The sequence below is a fragment of the Arachis ipaensis genome, chromosome B1, assembly GCF_059453495.1.
Source record: "Arachis ipaensis isolate K30076 ecotype BB chromosome B1, ASM5945349v1, whole genome shotgun sequence".
In the NCBI taxonomy this organism is placed as follows: Eukaryota; Viridiplantae; Streptophyta; class Magnoliopsida; order Fabales; family Fabaceae; genus Arachis; species Arachis ipaensis.
In genome coordinates, this window is record NC_142436.1 from 41,963,359 (window position 1) to 41,983,322 (window position 19,964).

General features: G+C 34.6%; 1 pseudogene; it reads left to right on the forward strand.

Moving 5' to 3' along the window:
• Nucleotides 1–16,188: 16,188 nt before the first annotated feature.
• Nucleotides 16,189–18,362, forward strand: LOC107605876 (uncharacterized; annotated as a pseudogene).
• Nucleotides 18,363–19,964: the final 1,602 nt, after the last annotated feature.

Genomic DNA, 19,964 nt, shown 5'->3' on the forward strand with positions numbered 1-19,964 from the left:
TCTCAACTATAATAATTACTATTATATAGTGAGAATACAGTTGTATATTGTCTTATGTTCATATAATGTGATCTTTTTAAGTATTATTATAATGAAAAAAAGAAACGCTGCCAAGCCTAGATGATATCGAATAATAAGGTGACCATTATAAAGTAACGTGTCGGAGTTTGAAACAAAATTTTGGAGCCAAAAATTTAATATAAAAATTTAAGGTTAAATTTATTTGATGTAATTTTTTAAATTTTTGAAGGTTATATCTTATTTTTTTTGTGATTTATTAAAGTAGAAGAATTATTTATAGGTGTTGATAGTGTAAAAATTATATGTTCTTCTTCTTGAATATTAGTCTTTCTCTTAAAAAATATATTAATTTTTTATTTTTTATTATTATTTTGTATAAAAATTTAAATATATATCCTATAAAATATATAAAAAATTAAAAAAATAAATATTAAAATTTATAATATTTATTAATTTTTTTAATCAATTTATATAAATACAATAATATCAATACTCATTAAATATTCTAATATTTTTTATCATATAAAAAATTAAATTAAATAAACAGTAATATATAAAATAATATTAAATTAAATAAATAAAAAATATTTAATTTTAAAATAAAAAACAAAACGTATTTTTATAATAAAAAATATTTAAGTGAACTAAACCATTTTTTATTTTTTTAAAAAATTATTACTAATTTTTTACAAAAAAATTTGGGAAGATCATGACCCATTGCCTAGTCAAGATCCCCTACGGAATCTAATAATGAAATACGGTTATAGATACAAGGGGTACTACTAGCGTAGAGAAACAGGCATACCCGTCCAATTTCATCAAAATCCGCCAATTAAATGAAACAAACGGAGTTGGGACTTCGGTTGAATAGCAATATATATTTAAAGCCTTTAATATATTGTAATCGGATTTAAATCTTGGCAATAGCCAAATAATGAATAAAACTTTCAAATACGTATATAAGTGTAAGTTTATAATACTTAAAATGGTAAAGTATAATTTTTGTCTCTGAAATTTTATAAAAATTTTAAAAATATCTCTAAGTTTTATTTTGTTTTAATTTTGTCCCAAAAGTTTTCGATTTGTATCAAATATATCATTGACGGCTAATTTTTAAAAAAATTTAAGACCAATTCAACAACAATTTCATAAAAACAACCCTCAACATAAACAAATCAAGCATAATTTTCATGCATTATTATTAAATTGGTCTTAAATTTTTTGAAAATTTAGACGTCGAGGGTATATTTGATGCAAATCGAAAACTTCTGAGAAAAAATTGAAATAAAATAAAATTTAGGGATATTTTTAAAATTTTTGCTAAATTTCAGAAACAAAAAGTATATTTTACCCTACTTAAAATTAAAAATTATTTAATTCATTTTAACAAAAAAAACAAAACATGCAAAAAAGCGGTTTAAAAATTCTACTTCACTCTAATTTTCGACAAGTTGGTGGATTGGTGAGCCATACAAATTATTTTGTTATCTAAAACGTTTTGAAAAAAAAATTATCAAGTTAATTAAAATAAAAAATAAAATTCATAATTTCATAACTAATATAAGTAAAAAGTACTTGAAAAAAATAATACAAAAAAATTGATTTAAAAGTCATAAAAAATACTAATTTATTTTTTTACTTTTACATATAAGTTAAAGAAATAATGAATAAATAAATTAGGGGTTATCTTTTATCATACTTTGTCAACGCATACAAATAAAGTAAGATAGGTTAGGTGGTTATTAGAAGTATTTATGGACTAGATTGGGATAAATTTAAATAGACTTAGACTCAATTTTAAAAGAGTAACGAGTTAATTTTGATTCGATCTGAAACAATTCAAATATTAGGTTAAATCAGGTCAATCTGATAAAATATTAGTACATATAAATTTAATAAATATTATATTATATTTATATTAAAATAAATTATTTTAAAATAAAAATAATACCGTATAATATAAAAAATATTAATTAAATTATAAAAAAATAATATAACATTATTAATTAACTCATATATATATTTTATTATAAAAGATAATTTCAAACCGAATCGAGTGGTCCGAAACAAAATTCGAATTCAACCTAAAATTAACATTGAATAAAAAATAAAATTTTAAAATCAACAAAATATATGTCGAATTCGGACCAAATGTCAGGGCCAAGACGAATCTTATATAAACACCCTTAGTGGTTATTTTTTTTTGGCAATTCTAAATTTCAAGTTCGCTTCACTTTTTCCGATGAATTAAAAAGTTTGGACTGATAAGTTTCGATCTTTTTCCCACTCCTAGTGATGACTTTATAATTCTTAAAGAAAATAAAATAATGTCTAAATGAAAATATGGAAGAAAAATAAAGAGCACTAAATAAGTCTCTGAATTACCATTCACCTTTGGTGAACATTTAATAATCTTGCGAATTTCGATTAATTTGGCGGCAGGAACAAATGAAGTATCTAAGGTTAGCAACTTAGCATAATCATCACCACCATTTAATACTTTTTATACAATTTAATATTTAAGGTGAATATTCATCCGGTGCCTGTGCTTGATATTTTTTTTTTTTGAATGATGAAGTCTTAAAAAAATAAAAATATTTATTCAGTTTTTGATAATTAATTTCATAAAATTAATCAGTGTTTTTGTTAATAATTTTTAAAAAATATATTTATATGATTCATTAATTATTAATATATTTTTTATTTAATTTTAATAAATAAAAATAATTTAAAAATTATTAATATTTTTTAATTTTATACAATAAATTTAGTTCATATATTTAAAAAAAGTAACTAAAAAAAATAAAAAAACTAATAATTATTCTTAAAAGACAATAAAACTCTCAACAAAAAAATTTGTTTATCCTAGTTGACTCTTAACAAATAAATTAATAGCTTAATATATTATGTAAACTTATTCCGTTAATACATAAAAAAATATTGACAAAGGAACTAATTAGTCTCATAAAAATAAAATTTAAAAACTAAAAAAAAATATTTTTTATTAAAAATTTCGTTATTTTTTAAAAATAATTGTCAGAGACTATTTATTTATTTATTTATTTTAAAATATTTAATTAGACAATTCCATTTGACCTAAACAATTAGCTCCAAGTAGTTCAATTATGTTGTGATAAGGATCAACATGGATCTCTATTCTCAAAAAAGAATGAACTTAAATGAAAATTAAAAATAAGGACTCCATACATGTATAAATAGGAACACATACATGATGCATTATACACATCAATAACAATATTCTCTCTCTCTCTCTCTTATACTCTTCTCTCTTTTTTACATACGATACTACTTATATATATATATATATATATATATATATATATATATATATATATATCACTTCTATTATATCAAGATAATTATATTGGTGAACATTAATATTAAAGTTTTATTTGTATTTCTCTATCTTATATTTATATCTTTTTTATTTATTTATTTTACAATACGTTATCAGCACGAAACTCTGATTAAATTTTAAGAAGACTCAAGTAACAAATTTTCATTATGTCGAAATTCTCTCATCTTAAATTTAATGCTTTTGATACACCTGGAAATAACTATTTATCATGGATACTAGATGTTGAAATCCATCTTGATTCAATGGATCTTGGAGATACCATTAAGGCTGAAAATAATACATCCCAAAAGGATAAAGCCAAAGCCATTATCTTCTTTCGTCGACATCTTGATGAAGGATTGAAAAATGAATATCTCACATTAAAAGATCCTGCAGATCTGTGGAAAGACCTCGAAGAAAGGTATAATCATCAAAAGACGGTGATACTTCCTCAATCCCGATATGAATGGACGCATTTGCGTCTATAGGATTTGAGCACCACTGTCTGGGAGTAACTGAAAGGAAAATCAGAACTTAAAGAGAGTTTCCCAGTTAAGTGCTTGTGGTGTTTCTGTGTCAAGTGAAGCTTGGACAAAACATTTAAAGACACGGCTAGGCTCAAGGTGTAAAGCACCAAAGAAAAAAAGAATCAAAGAAAAATTGTTGTGTTCAAGGGTTAAATTGAGTTACAAATATCAGAGAATTCATAATATTATCCGGATTCTAATTCCGAATGACAATGACATCCTTCTGATTCAAAGGAGAGTGAGGTGCCAAAACTATTCAAGATTGCAGTTGTAAACCCCACTATAAGAAGAGACATGAGCTTAATCGAATTCTCATTCTCATGCAAATTCACATTCTAAGCCTATATTATTTTGGTTGCTTGAGAACAAGCAACAATTTAAGTTTGGTGTTGTGATTTGTGAGCATCTTTCCTATCTTTTCCTAGTGAATTTGCATTTAATTTGTTGAGTTTAATAAAGAATTAATTATCTTTTAGCCACTATGGATGTTACTTTGAGTCTTGTGCAATTCTGTTTATTTTAGGTAGCATTCAGCTGGATTTGATGGAGTTTCTGCAGCATAAGACTTAAAGGAGATGACAGCAAGGAGCGACGCGTGCGCGTAACTGACGCGCGCGCGTGATTTGGAGCTTTCCATGGCGACGCATGCGCATATCTGACGCGTATGCGTGAAAAGTGAAGCTGCACAGCGACGCGTGCGTGTACCTGATGCATACGCGTAACACGCGAAGAAGACCATCGACGCGTACGCATGACATGCGCCACGTGCAGAAAACGCAGAAAACGCTGGGGGCGATTTCTGGACTGTTTTTGACCCAGTTTTCAGCCCAGAAATCACAGATTAGGGGATGCAGAATGGAGGACTCAGGGGAAATCTTCTTGTTATTTCACAAGTTAGGCGTGGATCCTACAAAGCAAGTGGTCTCCATCCATCAGTTGAAGACTAATGAGCAGATAATTTATACCCTTTTTTGCATTGTTTTTACATAGTTTTTAGTATGTTTTAGCTACTTTTTATTATATTTTTATTAGTTTTTATTCAAATATCAAATTTCTGAACTTTGCTATGAGTTTGTGTGTTTTTTTGTGATTTCAGGTATTTTCTGGCTGAAATTGAGGGACCTGAGCAAAAATCTGATTCAGAGGCTGAAAAAGGACTGCAGATGTTGTTGGATTCTGACCCTTCTGCACTCGAAGTGGATTTTTTGGATCTACAGAAGCCCAATTGGCGCGCTCTCAATTGCGTTGGAAAGTAGCCATCCTGGGCTTTCCAGAAATATATAATAGTTTATACTTTACCCGAGATTTGATGGCCCAAACTGGCGTCCAAACGCACACTAAAGAATTTTGGCGTGGCACTAAAACTGGCGTAAAATGCCCAAAATGGCACCCAAGCTAGCGTTTAACTCCAAGAATAGCCTAAGCACGAAAAAACTTCAATGTTCAGCCCAAGCACACACCAAGTGGGCCCCGAAAGTGGATTTCTGCACTATCTGTACTTAGTTACTCATTTTCTGTAACCCTAGGTTACTAGTCTAGTATAAAAACTACTTTTAAAGATTTATTTTAGAATCTTTGGATCATCTCATGTAACTTTTATCATCTTTTCACGTTTGGAGGCTGGCCTTACGGCCATGCCTAGACCTTCTTTCACTTATGTATTTTCTACGGTGGAGTTTCTACATCCCATAGATTAAGGTGTGGAGCTCTGCTGTTCTTCATGAAGAGTACTATTGTTTTTCTTTCAATTCACGCCTACTTCTTCTCTAAGATATACTCTTGTACTTAATTCAGTTAAGTCAGAATTAAGGGATAACCCGTGACAATCACCCACTATCTTCGTTACTCGCTTAGCCAAGATCCGCGTGCCTGACAACCACAAGCGGTCTACATGATGTTCAACGTAGTTATTGGACGACAGCCAGAGTATATTCTCTTGGATATCTAATACACGGACCGAGTCCGTGAGATTAGTATCTTCGTGGTATAGGCTAGAACCATTGGCAGCGTTCCTGGGATCCAGAAAGTCTAAACCTTGTCTGTGGTATTCCGAGTAGGATCCGGGAAGGGATAACTGTGACGAGCTTCAAACCTGCAAATGTTAGGCGCAGTGACAGTGTGCAAAAGGATCAATGGATCCTATTCCGACGCTAGCGGGAACCGACAGATGATTAGCCATGCGGTAGCTGTGCCTGGTATTTTTCATCCGAGACAAAAAATCCGACAGTTGATTTGCCGTGTAGAAACCGTAGAGGACCATTTTCACTGAGAGGATCCTACAACTTGCCATGGAAGGGAGCACGCATGGTTGGAAGAAGGCAATAGGAAAGCAGAGGTTCAGAAGCAACAAAGCATCTCCGGACTCTTATCTGAAATTCCCACCAATGAATTACATAAGTAACTTTATTTTATTTTATGTTTTATTTATCTTTTAATTATTAAAACCTCATAACCATTTGAATCTGCCTGACTGAGATTTACAAGGATGACCATAGCTTACTTCAAACCGACAATCTCCGTGGGATCGACCCTTATTCATGTAAGGTTTATTACTTGAACGACCCAGTGCACTTGCTGGTTAGTTGCACCGGAGTTGTGAAAAGTGTGAATCACAATTCCGTACACCAAAGACTTGATGATTGCTATAATTAATTCTGATTTAAACTTTATTTTTATTTTAAAATAGGAAAAGATATTATTTTAGTTTTAGAAATTAGATTTTAAATTAATTAGGATTAGATATAAAAGAGAAAAGAAACTTCCCTTCTGGGGGGATTCCAACATTAGTTAACTTTTGATTCCACCTCAGCCAATTTACAATCCTAGTTTTTCACTCTGAACCATGAGCAACTAAACCTCCACTGTTAAGGTTAGGAGCTCTGTATATTGTATGGATTGATACTATTATTTTTCTATTTCAATTCATGTACTGATTTATAATTCAAGAATTGTTTTCGTTCTTTATTTTATGAATTTGGGTGGAACGGAAGTATGACCCTCTTTCTAATTGAGTTCTTGTATAACTTGGAAAAGCTCTTTACTTGAACAACAGCTTGAAAATAATTTATCCTAAATTCTAATTATCTGGACTTAACAGGATACGTGACATATAATCCTCTTATATTTGGATAATTAGGATTTTTGTGGCATAATAACTAGAATTAAACTTCACCCCCCAATTAGAATTAATTGACCAATGAATTGGCGGTTGATGAATTTTAGAGGTGACTAGAAAGGTATAAGGAATTAGGGTCTAGTCACATATGGTTTGCCATGAATTAAATCTTGCATGATTAAAACAGTTAGTAAGAAAAGTCAATCCGGAAAATAGATACCTTTGAAACCTTAACTGTTTTCTCCATATATTATTCTCATCAATTTACTGCTTGCTGTTTTAATTTTTGAATTATTATTTAATGCTTTTGAATACCAAAACACTATTTTCTGTTTGTCTAACTAAGTAAATTAATTAACCATTGTTGCTTAGTCCATCAATCCTCGTGGGATTGACCCTCACTCACCTGAGGTATTACTTGGTACGACCCGGTGCACTTGCCGGTTAGTTTGTGGTTATAAATTCTGCACCAAGTTTTTGGCGTCGTTGCCGGGGATTGATAGTGATTAACAAATATTAGTTGTTTGATTGCTTAGATTAGGCGTTTTAGTTTTAATTTTATTAAAATTTTGCTTTAGTATTTTTGAAAAAAAAAATTTAATAAATAAATAGCACTAATATTTTTCTTTAGTTTCTGAAATTAAGTTTGGTGTCCTCTATTTATTTTTATTTTAATTTTTTTTGTTTATTTATTTTTGGTTAATTTCAAATTTCTCTGTCTTAATTCTTCCTATAATTTTCAAAATTTATTTAATTATTTTATTTAGTATTTTTATTTTATTATTTTACACAGGTTACCTCACAGGGACTTCTCTGCACTTTAACATAGAGAATCCCATCTTTTCTTGTTTTCTGTTTTTTTATGCGCAGGAACAGAGACAAGGAACAACTCTTAGACTTTGATCCTGAACTTGAAAGAACTTTCAGGAGACGTTTGCAACAAGCAAGACTTTGCAAGGCTGCAGAATCCACTATGGATCCCAATAATACTGTTAATGCCAATGTGACAAATCCAAATGGGAACGAGCAACAAAGGAGAGTGCTTGGCTCTTACTCTGCTCCTACTGCAGATCTTTATGGAAAAAGTATTGTGGTGCCTCCTATATCTGCGAACAACTTTGAGTTGAAACCACAATTGGTCACCCTAGTGCAACAAAACTGCCAATATCATGGTCTTCCCCACGAAGACCCAAATCAATTTATTTCTAATTTTCTGCAGATTTGTGATACTGTGAAGACAAATGGAGTGAATTCAGAGGTGTACAAAGTCATGCTCTTCCCGTTTGCTCTGAGGGATGGAGCAAAGCTATGGCTAGATTCCCAACCTAAGGAGAGTTTGGATACTTGAGACAAGGTTGTTACTGAGTTTCTTACTAAATTTTTTCCACCAAAGAAGCTGACTAAGCTTAGGGTGGAGGTTCAGACCTTCAGGCAGAAGGATGGTGAAACTCTTTATAAAGCTTGGGAGAGATACAAGCTACTAACTAGGCAATGTCCTCCGGACATGTTCTCCAAATAGACCCAACTAGATATCTTCTATGAAGGGTTGGGTGAAATGTCCAAGATGTACTTAGATAATTCTACAGGTGGTTCATTACACAAGAAGAAGACACCAGAGGAGACTATTGAGCTTATTGAATTGGTTGCTAGCAACCAATATTTACACTCATCTAATAGGAATCCTGTGAACTCAGAGACTTCTCAAAAGAGAGGTGTGTTGGAAATAGAAGCTGTTAATGCTATTCTTGCTCAGAACAAGCTTATGTCTTAGTAGATAAATTTACTTACTCAGCAGATGGGTGGCATGCAAGTCTCAGCTATCAACACCCAAAACCCACCTCAAGAGATCTCTTATGACATGACAGGTAGTTTTATACAAAATGAGAATTATGATTATGCTCAATCTTTTTCTGAACAGGTAAATTACATGGGGAGTGGTCCTAGAAACCCCAATCATGATCCATACTCTAAGACATACAATCTTGGGTGGATGGACCAACCTCAGATATCTTAGAATTTCAACAATAATTCTCAGGGCAGTTTCCAACAGAACAATCATAATAACCGCCAATTTCAGTCTCATCAACAACAACCACCTCAGTAGACAAACTCTCAATCCCAACAAGATTCTAATTGGAAGATGATGAGGAGTTTTATGCAGGAAACCAGAGCCTCCATTAGAAACTTGGAAGTGTAAATGGACCAACTGAGCAAGCAAATACCTGAGAGGTCTGCAAATACAATTCAAAACTTGGAGATTCAGATGGGTCAATTAGCCACAAAAGTTAATGAAATTGATAAGAGGACCATTAATAGCCTTCCTGGCAACACAATTCCAAATCCAAGAGAGGAATGCAAGGCTATCACCTTGATAAGTGGACAAGTGGAAAGAATGGAAGCACAAGTTAATGAGGAGCCAGTTGAAAAAGAAGCTCCAGAGGAAAATAAGGAAGAAGTAGAGTATGCCCCGCCAAAGCATGCGGACAACCCATTCCCGGACTCTCTTGACACTTATCCTACATTGCCAAAGGCTCCTGAGTACAAGCCTAAAATGCCATATCCTCAGAGACTTCAAAAGGAGACCAAGGACAAGCAGTTTTCAAAGTTCTTGGAAGTTCTCAGAAAGTTGCAAATCAATATTCCTTTTGTTGAGGTTCTGGAGTAAATGCCTCTCTATGTCAAATTCATGAAGGAGTTCTTGTCAAAGAAGAAGCCTTTAAAGGGAGATAAGACAGTGGTCCTGACTAAGGAATGTAGTGCTATAATTCAGAATAACTTGCCAAGGAAGATGCCAGATCTAGGGAGCTTTCAAATTTCATGCACCATTGGGAGCACAACCTTTGAGAAAGCATTATGTGATTTGGGAGCAAGCATCAATTTAATGCCCTTGTCTGTGATGAAGAAGCTGCAAATCCAAGAGGCACAACCCACAAGGATAGCATTACAGATGGCAGAAAATCTATGAAGCCTGCATACGGATTAGTAGAGAATATCTTGGTCAAAGTGGGTAAGTTCTTCCTCCCAGCAGATTTTGTGATTCTTGACACAGGGGAGGATGAGAATGCCTCTATAATTCTAAGAAGACCATTCCTAGCCACTGGAAGAGCTCTGATTGATGTAGAAGTGGGTGAATTAGTGCTTAGAGTACATGATGAGCAACTAGTCTTTCATTTCTTTAAAGATATACATTCAACAGGTGAAGAAGAGAGGTGCATGCAGACTGAGCTTATTGATCCAAACCTTCAACAACCTCTTGATGACGGACAGCAGAATCTGCAGCTCAAACCTCCTTTGGTGACAATCAATAGAATTTCTCCTGACATCAAACCTAAGTCTGGTGTTGGAAATGCATCATCCACCAAGGAGGAGGTTCCTAAAAAGAAAGTACCCAGAGGATGGAGAAACAAAAAGATCCCCACTGAAGGTTTCTCCCCAGGAATGAAGGTGGTGTTGACTAGGAATCCAGTGTGGATTTATACAGTAAACAGAATCCTCTCTCTGGAGCATATTGAGCTAATTTATGGAGACACAGGAAAGAAGTTCAAAGTAAGGGGTGAAGAGCTGAGCCCCTATGATCCTCCTCTTTAGAAGAACTGACCGTCAAGCTAGTGACAGTAAAGAAGCGCTTGTCGGAAGGCAACCCGATACTTTCGTATCCTTAGTTTAATTTTTGTTGCATTGATTTTATTATCTATTTGAATTTCATTGAGTTTTTATTGATTTTCCTTTGTTTTACGTGTATTTTGATCATGCAGCTATTTTATAACAGGAATCGAACACTTCAGGCGAAAAAAAAGAGCACACGACGCGCAAGCATCGCTGACGCGTACGCGTCATATGTGTGTGCGTGAAAAATAAAATTGAACAGAGAGTTGTGCGGGAGTGGCGCAAGAAGTGTGCCTTGCACACAAACTTGCTCACACGTACGCGTCAATGACGCGTGCGTGCCATTTGCGATTTTGGCACTCCACGCGTACGCGTCAAGCACGCGCACGCGTGGATGAGTAAAATCGGCATAAAAGGTGTTTGACCAGAGAGTTATGATGGTGTGGGGTTAGAACTGTGCTAGGTGCACAAGCCCCACCACGCGAACGCGTCCCTGACGCGTGCGCGTCGTTTTCCCATCCTGGCCGTGCACGCGTACGCATGCCTTACGCGTACGCGTCGCATGCGATGCCCAATTAAACCACCTAAGCGCCTGAGTTCAAATCCTCCACCCCCATGCTAATTCTCTCTTGTTCTTTTATCTTTTTATTCTTCTTTCATCATACTAATTTTTTTATGTCTTTCTATGTCCCTCTCTGCTTTCAGTTCTTCTTTTCTTGAGGACAAGCAAACCTTTAAGTTTGGTATTGTCGCTTCGCTTATGGCTTTTCTGTTTATTTTAATAGCACCAAAGGAAGATGAATGTTCTTCATGGAGGAATGAGATGGCCACTAGCATAACTGAGGTGGTTGAATTCCTTTCATTCTATATTCTTTCTCGCTCTTACTGTGTTATGTTCCAGTTTTTCTGCTATTTAGTCTCGTTTATTGCATGATCCTTTATTAGATAAATTTCTAGGTTTTAATTTAGTTCTGTTAGTTACTTTAATTCGGAAAGGTATCTCATGTATTACCCACTGAGCTTGAAATCAAAAAGAAAGAAGAAAATATGTGGTGTATGAGAAATTAAGTTTAATTTCTAGAATAGTCTCATTTATTCAAATGTGGTGGTATTTTCTGTGACTCTGAATGCATGACATGAACAGTGCATATTTAAATTTAAATCAAAGAATATTGATGTACAAAGAACAGAAATTTAGAGAACTATTATGAAGTCTCTGCAATAAGTAAAAGTTTAATCCTTGAAGCAAAAGAAACAGCATTGAAAAAAAAAGAGGATATAAAAGCAAGGTCCAAGGCTCTGAGCATCAATGACTAGGGAGGTCAGACATGATTAAAATCTCAAAGAGTTGTTTCCCTAGTCACATGCTTGTGGTGTTCTTGTGTCAAGTAATTTTTGAGACAAAACATTTAGAGTCGAGATCAATTGCAATTAACAGAGTATGCCAAAGGCTTTGAGCACCACTGTCTGGGAGTAACTGAAAGGAAAATTAGAACTTATAGAGAGTTCCCCATTTAAGTGCTTGTGGTGTTTCTGTGTCAAGTGAAGCTTGAGACAAAACATTTAAAGTCACGACTAGGTTCAAGGTGCAAAGCACCAAAGAAAAAAAGAATCAAAGAAAAATTGCTGTGTTCAAGGGTTAAACTGAGTTACAAAAGATCAGAGAATTCATAATATTATCCGAATTCTAATTCCGAATGACAGTGACATCCTTCTGATTCAAAGAAGAGTAAGGTGCCAAAACTATTCAAGATTGCAGTTGTAAACCCCACTATAAGAAGATACATGAGTTTAATCGAACTCTCATTCTCATGCAAATTCACATTCTAAGCCTATATTATTTTGGTTGCTTGAGGACAAGCAACAATTCAAGTTTGGCGTTGTGATGCGTGAGCATCTTTTCTATCTTTTTCTAGTGAATTTGCATTTAATTTGTTGAGTTTAACAAAGAATTAATTATCTTTTAGCCACTATGGATGCTACTTTGAGTCTTGTGCAATTCAGTTTATTTTAGGTAGCATTCGGCTGGATTTGATGGAGTTTCTGCAGCACAAAAATTAAAGGAGATGACAGCAAGGAGCGACGCGTGCGCGTACCTGACGCGTACGCGTGACACGCGAAGAAGACCATCGACGCGTACGCGTGACATGCGCCACGTGCAGAAAACGCGGAAAATGCTGGGGGCAATTTCTGGGCTGTTTTTGACCCAGTTTTTAGCCCAGAAAACACATATTAGGGGTTGCAGAATGGAGGACTCAGGGGAACACTTCTTGTTATTTCCCAAGTTAGGCATGGATCTTACAAAGCAAGTGGTCCCCATCCATCAATTGAAGACTTGCTGATTGCTATAATTAATTCTGATTTAAACTTTATTTTTATTTTAAAATAGGAAAACTATTATTTTAGTTTTAGAAATTAGATTTTAAATTAATTAGGGTTATATATAAAAGAGAAAAGAAACTTTCCTTCTGGGGAGATTCCAACATTAGTTAACTTTTCATTCCACCTCAGCCAATTTACAATCCTAGTTTTTCACTCTGAACCTTGAGCAACTAAATCTGCACTGTTAAGATTAGGTGCTCTGTCTATTGTATGGATTGATACTATTATTTTTCTATTTTAATTCATGTACTGATTTATAATTTAAGAATTGTTTTCGTTCTTTATTTTATGAATTTGGGTGGAACGGAAGTATGACCCTCTTTCTAATTGAGTTTTGTATAACTTGGAAAAGCTCTTTACTTGAACAACAGCTTAAAAACAATTTCTCCTAAATTCTAATTATCTGGACTTAACGGGATAAGTGACATATAATCCTCTTATATTTGGATAATTAGGATTTTTGAGGCATAATAACTAGAATTAAACTTCACCCCCTAATTGGAATTAATTGACCAAGGAATTGGCGGTTGATGAATTTTAGAGGAGACTAGAAAGGTCTAAGGAATTTGGGTCTAGTCCCATATGGTTTGCCATGAATTAAATCTTGCATGATTAAAACAGTTAGTAAGAAAAGTCAATCCGGAAAATAGATACCTCTGAAACCTTAACTATTTTCTCCATATATTATTCTCATCAATTTACTGCTTGCTGTTTTAATTTCTGAATTATTATTTAATGCTTTTGAATACTAAAACACTCTTTTCTGTTTGTCTAACTAAGTAAATTAATTAACCATTGTTGCTTAGTCCATCAATCCTTGTGGGATCGACCCTCACTCACCTGAGGTATTACTTGGTACGACTCGGTGTACTTGTCGGTTAGTTTGTGGTTATAAATTCCGCACCACCTTACTTATGAGAACAAATCTCCCAACTTTGGCTTGGGGGAATGCTATTTTACATGTTGTAGCACTTATTCGTTTGAGGCCAACAAGTTACCATCAGTTCTCTCCTATGCAATTAGCTTTTGGCCAGCAGCCAAATGTTTCCCATTTAAGAATATTCGAGTGTGCGATATATGGTCCCCTTGCACCACCTTCTCGCACCAAAATGGGACTCCAAAGAATATTGGGGATATATGTTGGATATGATTCTCCCTCTATAGTAAGATATCTTGAGATACAAATTGGGGATGTATTTAAAGCCCGATTTGCAGATTGTCATTTTGGTGAATCAAAATTTCCAACATTAGGGGGAGAGAATATGTTTCCTGAAAAGGAACTTAATTGAAATGCATCATCCTTGATGCATTTGGATCCTCGATCAGGGCAATATGAACTAGAAGTTCAAAAAATTATACATTTGCAAAGAATAGCAAATGAATTGCCTGATGCATTTTTGATACAAAGAGGATAACCAAATCTTATATACTAGTGAAAAATGCCCCAATTTGAATTGATGTCCCAGTCGGACAAATAGCCACTAAAACAAATTCATGCCAGAAGCGTGGCAGGCCTGTCGGTTCCAAAGACAAAAATCCTTGAAAAAGAAAAGAGGTAAATACTATTCCTGTTGAAAAAGACATAGTAAAGACACCTGCAGTTGTCCAAAATTCTGATATAGTTTTAACGCCAGAAGTCATTCATGTACCTGAAAATTGTGAAAATGACAAGATCTCGATAAATTATGTCTTTACAGGAGAGAAATGTGACCAAAATAAAATAATTGTCGATGAAATATTTGCATATAATGTGGTATTAAATATTATGCATGAAAGTAAGGATCTTGAGCTAAGATCAGTCGAAGAATGTCAACAAAGAAATGATTGGCCAAAATGGGAAGAAGCCATGAAGGCTGAGTTAGAGTCACTTGCAAAACGTGAAGTCTTTGGACCTGTAGTCCGTACACAAGATGATGTAAAACAATGTTCTGAAAACCGGACCGTACTGACCAGTTCAACCGATTTAACCGAAAACCGGTCACCTAGCCGGTTCGGTCCACCAACAGAACTGTCCTGCAAAAAACCGATTGAAAAACCAGCCAAATCAGTGGTTAACCGGCGAATCGGGTGAACCGAGCCGGTTTCTGCAGGTACCGGTTTTCTCTCCTGATAATGAAACGGCGCCGTTTTGCTTTAAAAAAAAAAAAGAACGCGTGATGAATTGATGAGCCAGCCACTTTATCATACTCTAATCCCTAATCTCCTCATCCAGGAAGCCTGCCCCCAAGCCTAGCCTCCACCACCGCCTTGTGCCTCTATTGCCGCCGCACCGTCCGTCGCACCAACCCCTGTTCGCTCTCAGACTCACCAGTCGCAGGAACGCTGTTTCTTCCTCGAGCGTCCGTCGTCTTCCTCTTCCCCTGGAGCTGCTGCATGCCTGCATACAAAGGAGGAAGGACAGCCGACCTGAATCGAAACCAACACTGGAGGTAGGGCCACTCACCGTCGCGGGTCACTCGTCGTCGCAGGGAAGCTTACCGTCGTGGGTAAGTTCTGGGTTTCTAGCGTTGTTTTCAACTTTTCATTTTTTTTTTCTGGCCTTCTGTTCTTCAGACTTCAGTTCAGTTCTTCTGTTGATGATTAATCAAATTTGTTTCTTCTATTCAGTTCAGTTTCTAGCATTGTTTCTAGCATTGTTTCTTCTATTTTATATGATTAATCAAATGTTGAATAAATTTGTTGTATGTTGAATTTGAGAATAAATTTGATGTATGTTGAATTTGAGAATTCTGCTCTGCTCTGTTCTTCAATTTTTTTATCTTTTCAATTCTGCTATGTTCAATTTTTTGATTTTTTCAATTATGCTCTGTTGAATGCCATATGAATTGTATGAACTATGAATTGATATTTGGTCTGGATTCTGGGTTGGTGGCATTCTGAATTTAGATGGAACAGTCACAAAATGATCAATCACAACAACATAATGCTGGACAAGAATCTCAGACAGCTTCCTCTCGAGGAAAATCTGACCCGGCTTGGGAATATTTCACTGTGAAATATGATAAAAATCATAAGGCACAATATACGTGTATCTTTTGTTTGAATACTTATAATGGAGGGGGGATATATAAGATGAAATATCATCTTGTGAAAATTCCTGGACAAATCAAAGTATGTAGCAAAGTAACTGAAGAAGTTGAACTTCAATTCAAAAGGATTCTGATGGAAAAAAAAATAAGATGGAGAAAAGAAAATTTGAGGAGGAGGCTTATGGTGGGGAAGCACCTGCACAAGAGGCTGAATCGCCTAACCCTATACAAGCTGCTGTTCCTACAACAACGGGAGACAAAGGAAAGAGAAGAGCTGTAGTAGCTACACAAATTGGAAGTTACTTTAAAGAAAGAACTACTCCAGGATCTCAACCGACTTTGAGAAGTGTTTTGGCTAGTAAAGAAATTGTGCACAAGGCTAAGTTGGGACTTGCCAAATGGATTGTTGATGCACGTATTCCTTTCAATGCAATTCAATCACCTTACTTTCAACCTGCATTGGATGGTGTTGCTGCAATTGGACCTGGGTTTAAGGGACCGTCATATGATGAAATGAGAGTTCATTTGCTGGCTGATCTTAAGAGAGAGTGTCAGTTGCTGGTTGAAAAGTATTGTACACTGATGGCAGATGGGTGGACTGATCAAAGGCAACGAACTTTAATTAACTTTCTAGTTTATTGTCCTGCTGGTATGTCATTTGTTAAGACTGTTGATGCTTCTGATGTGATAAAAACTGCCAATGCATTGTTTAATTTGTTTGCTGATGTTATTGAGTGGGTTGGGCCTAGTAACATTGTGCATGTGGTCACTGATAATACTGCTAATTATGTATCTGCTGGAAAACTTATTCATGAAAAATACCCAAATATATTTTGGTCTCCTTGTGCTGCCCATTGTATCAATCTTATTTTGAAAGATATTGCAAGTATTCCTCATATATCTTACCTTACTTCCCGTGCTTCAAAAGTGACTGTGTTTGTCTACAATCATATGATCTTATTGTCTTGGCTTAGAAAAAAAAAGTTGGACAGAAATTGTTCGACCAGGAGTCACACGTTTTGCCACTGTTTTCATTACTTTGAAAAGTATATATGATCGCAAGGAAGATTTGCAGTCATTGATGGTAGACAAATATTTTACTTCTCATAAGTTATCCAAAAGTGCTAATGGAAAGATTGTTAGCTCAATTGTCTTGGACAGTAAGTTTTGGCAAGACTGTCTTACCACTGTGAAAATTGTTGGTCATCTTATTAAGTTGTTGAGGCTTGTTGATGCTGATGAAAAACCCTCTTTGGGAATCGTGTATGAAGGCATGCAAAGAGCAAAAAATGCTATCAAGACCATGTTCAGAAATCGGAAAGCTGCTTATATGCCATACACGAGTATCTTGAAAATGAGGTGGGATAAGCATTTGAAGCGTGATCTCCATGCGGCAGCGTACTTTTTAAATCCGGGCATTTTCTACAGTGAGGGTTTTGTTGAGGAGGCAAATGTTTTGAGATCTTTACTTGATTTGCTTGATGTTGAAATACTTTGTGATGACTCAGTTGCTGCAATGCAAGAGATACAACTGTATCGAGATTGTAAAGAAAGTTTTGGGAGGGAAAGTGCTAAGAGAGCAGCATCAAGACTCGAACCTGGTAAGTTATTTGACTTATTTCATATCCAAGTTCAGTTTAGTTTCAAAGTTTATTATGTTGGGTGATAATTGGTAAACATTAAAAAGTATTTGATTTTTATATCTACGTAGGTGAATGGTGGAGGCTACACGGTGGGAGTGCTCCTAAATTGCAAAAAATGGCAGTTCGTCTTCTTCATCAAACCTCTTCTTCATCTGGATGTGAGGGGAACTAGAGCCTTTTTGAACAAATCCATTCAAAGAGGAGGAACCGATTAGAGCATCAAAGGCTAAATGACATTGTTTATGTCACCTATAACCTACGCCTTCAATCTAGGTTGCATCGAAAGAAGAGGAATTATGACCCAATTGACATTCAAAGCATTGACACAGTAGATTTTTGGGTGATGGAAGATGAGGATGATCCTGAATTTACTAATGGAGATGTTGAAGGCATTGAAAGTTTAATATACACTGATAATGCTATGCCTTCGTATCCTAATAGTGAGTGACATAGCAAACTTTGTTTCCTTCCATAAAGATACATGTCATTAACATTGATTTCTTATTGAGTTTTCTTTCTATTTTATTAGATGGTGGAGACATGTAAGTTGAAGTGGATATGCTTGATGTTGTAATTGAATCCTCAAATACTTCTTTTGGTGGTATTTCTGAAGATGCTGGCTTTGGATTACCTGTTTATGATGGAGACATCAGAACACTTAATGATGATTATGACTTCTGATGAGTAGTGTCTTTGTTTAGTTGAAGTATTGTTTGTTGAATATTGTCTCTTTTGGTTGCAAAACATTGTGTTTGTCATTTGTCATTTATGTGCGTTTTGAATATTGTCATTTGAAGTTGTTTATGACTTTTTAATGATAAATTATGTATTGTTCATTTTGTGAAATTGTTAAATTTTGAATCTTATTAGTTTAAAAATTATTGAATTTAACTTTTTAAAATTATGTATTCAATTTTTTATAATTTCACTCTATATTTAATTAAACCGGTTCAACTACGGTTCAATTACGGTTGAACCATTGAACCATTGAACGAGTCACTTGACCGGTTTGATGACCGGTCCAGTTCTCGCAACCTTGATGTAAAACCTGTTGGATACCGATGGGTATTTGTGAGAAAACAAAATGAGAAAAATGAAATTGTACGCTACAAAGCTCGACTTGTAGCACAAGATTTTTCACAAAGACCCGGTATAGATTATGAAGAAACATATTCCCCTATAGTGGATGCAATAACATTGCGTTATTTGGTCAGTTTATCCACATATCATAAACTACATATGCATTTAATGGATGTGGTAACAGCCTACTTATACGGCTTTTTAGATCGTGATATTTGTATGAAAGTCCTTGAAGGACTAAAGATATCTAAACCATCTAATGAATATTCACAGGGGTTATACTTAGTCAAATTGCAAAGATCTTTAGATGGTCTAAAGCAATCTGGACGAATGTGGTATAATAGTCTTATTGAGTATCTGGCCAAAAAAGGATTTAAGAATGATGATATCTGCCCATATGTTTTCATAAAGAAATATGCATCCTGATTCATTATAATTGCTGTGTATGTTGATGATTTAAATATCATTGAAACTCCTGAAGAGATTCCAACAATTATAAAAACTCTAAAAGAAGAGTTTGAGAGGAAAGATCCTGGAAAGACTAAATTTTGTCTCGGCTTACAGATCGAGCATACAAAAAATGGGATCTTTATTCATCAAACAACATACACAGAAAAGATCTTGAAGAGATTTTATATGGATAAGTCATATCCATTAAATACCCCAATGATCGTAAGATCGTTGGATGTGGAAAAGGATCAATTCCGTCCTAAGGAGGAAAATGAAGATATCCTTGGTCTTGAAGTACCATATCTTAGTGCCATTAGAGCGCTAATGTATCTTACTAATAACACATGACCCGATATATCATTTGCTGTGAACTTACTAGCAATGTATAGTTCCTCTCCAACCAGAAGACATTGGAGTGGAATCAAACAAATCTTTTGATATATTCATGGAACGGTTGATATAGGATTGTTTTATCCCTATGGATCCAAGTCACAACTAGTTGGGTATGAAGATGCAGGATACTTGTCTGATCCTCAAAAAGGGAGATCTCAAACAGGATACCTGTTCACATATGGTTAGGGGTGTGCATGGTTCAGTTTTTCCATAAACTGAACTGAAACTGCACTAAACCATTTTAAATGGTTTAGAAACTGAACCAAACTGCTTTGTCATATAAGAAACTGGTTTTAAACCAGTTTATAATACAGTGCACCAGTTTAAACCAGTTCATAAAAATAAAACTGGTTTTAATTA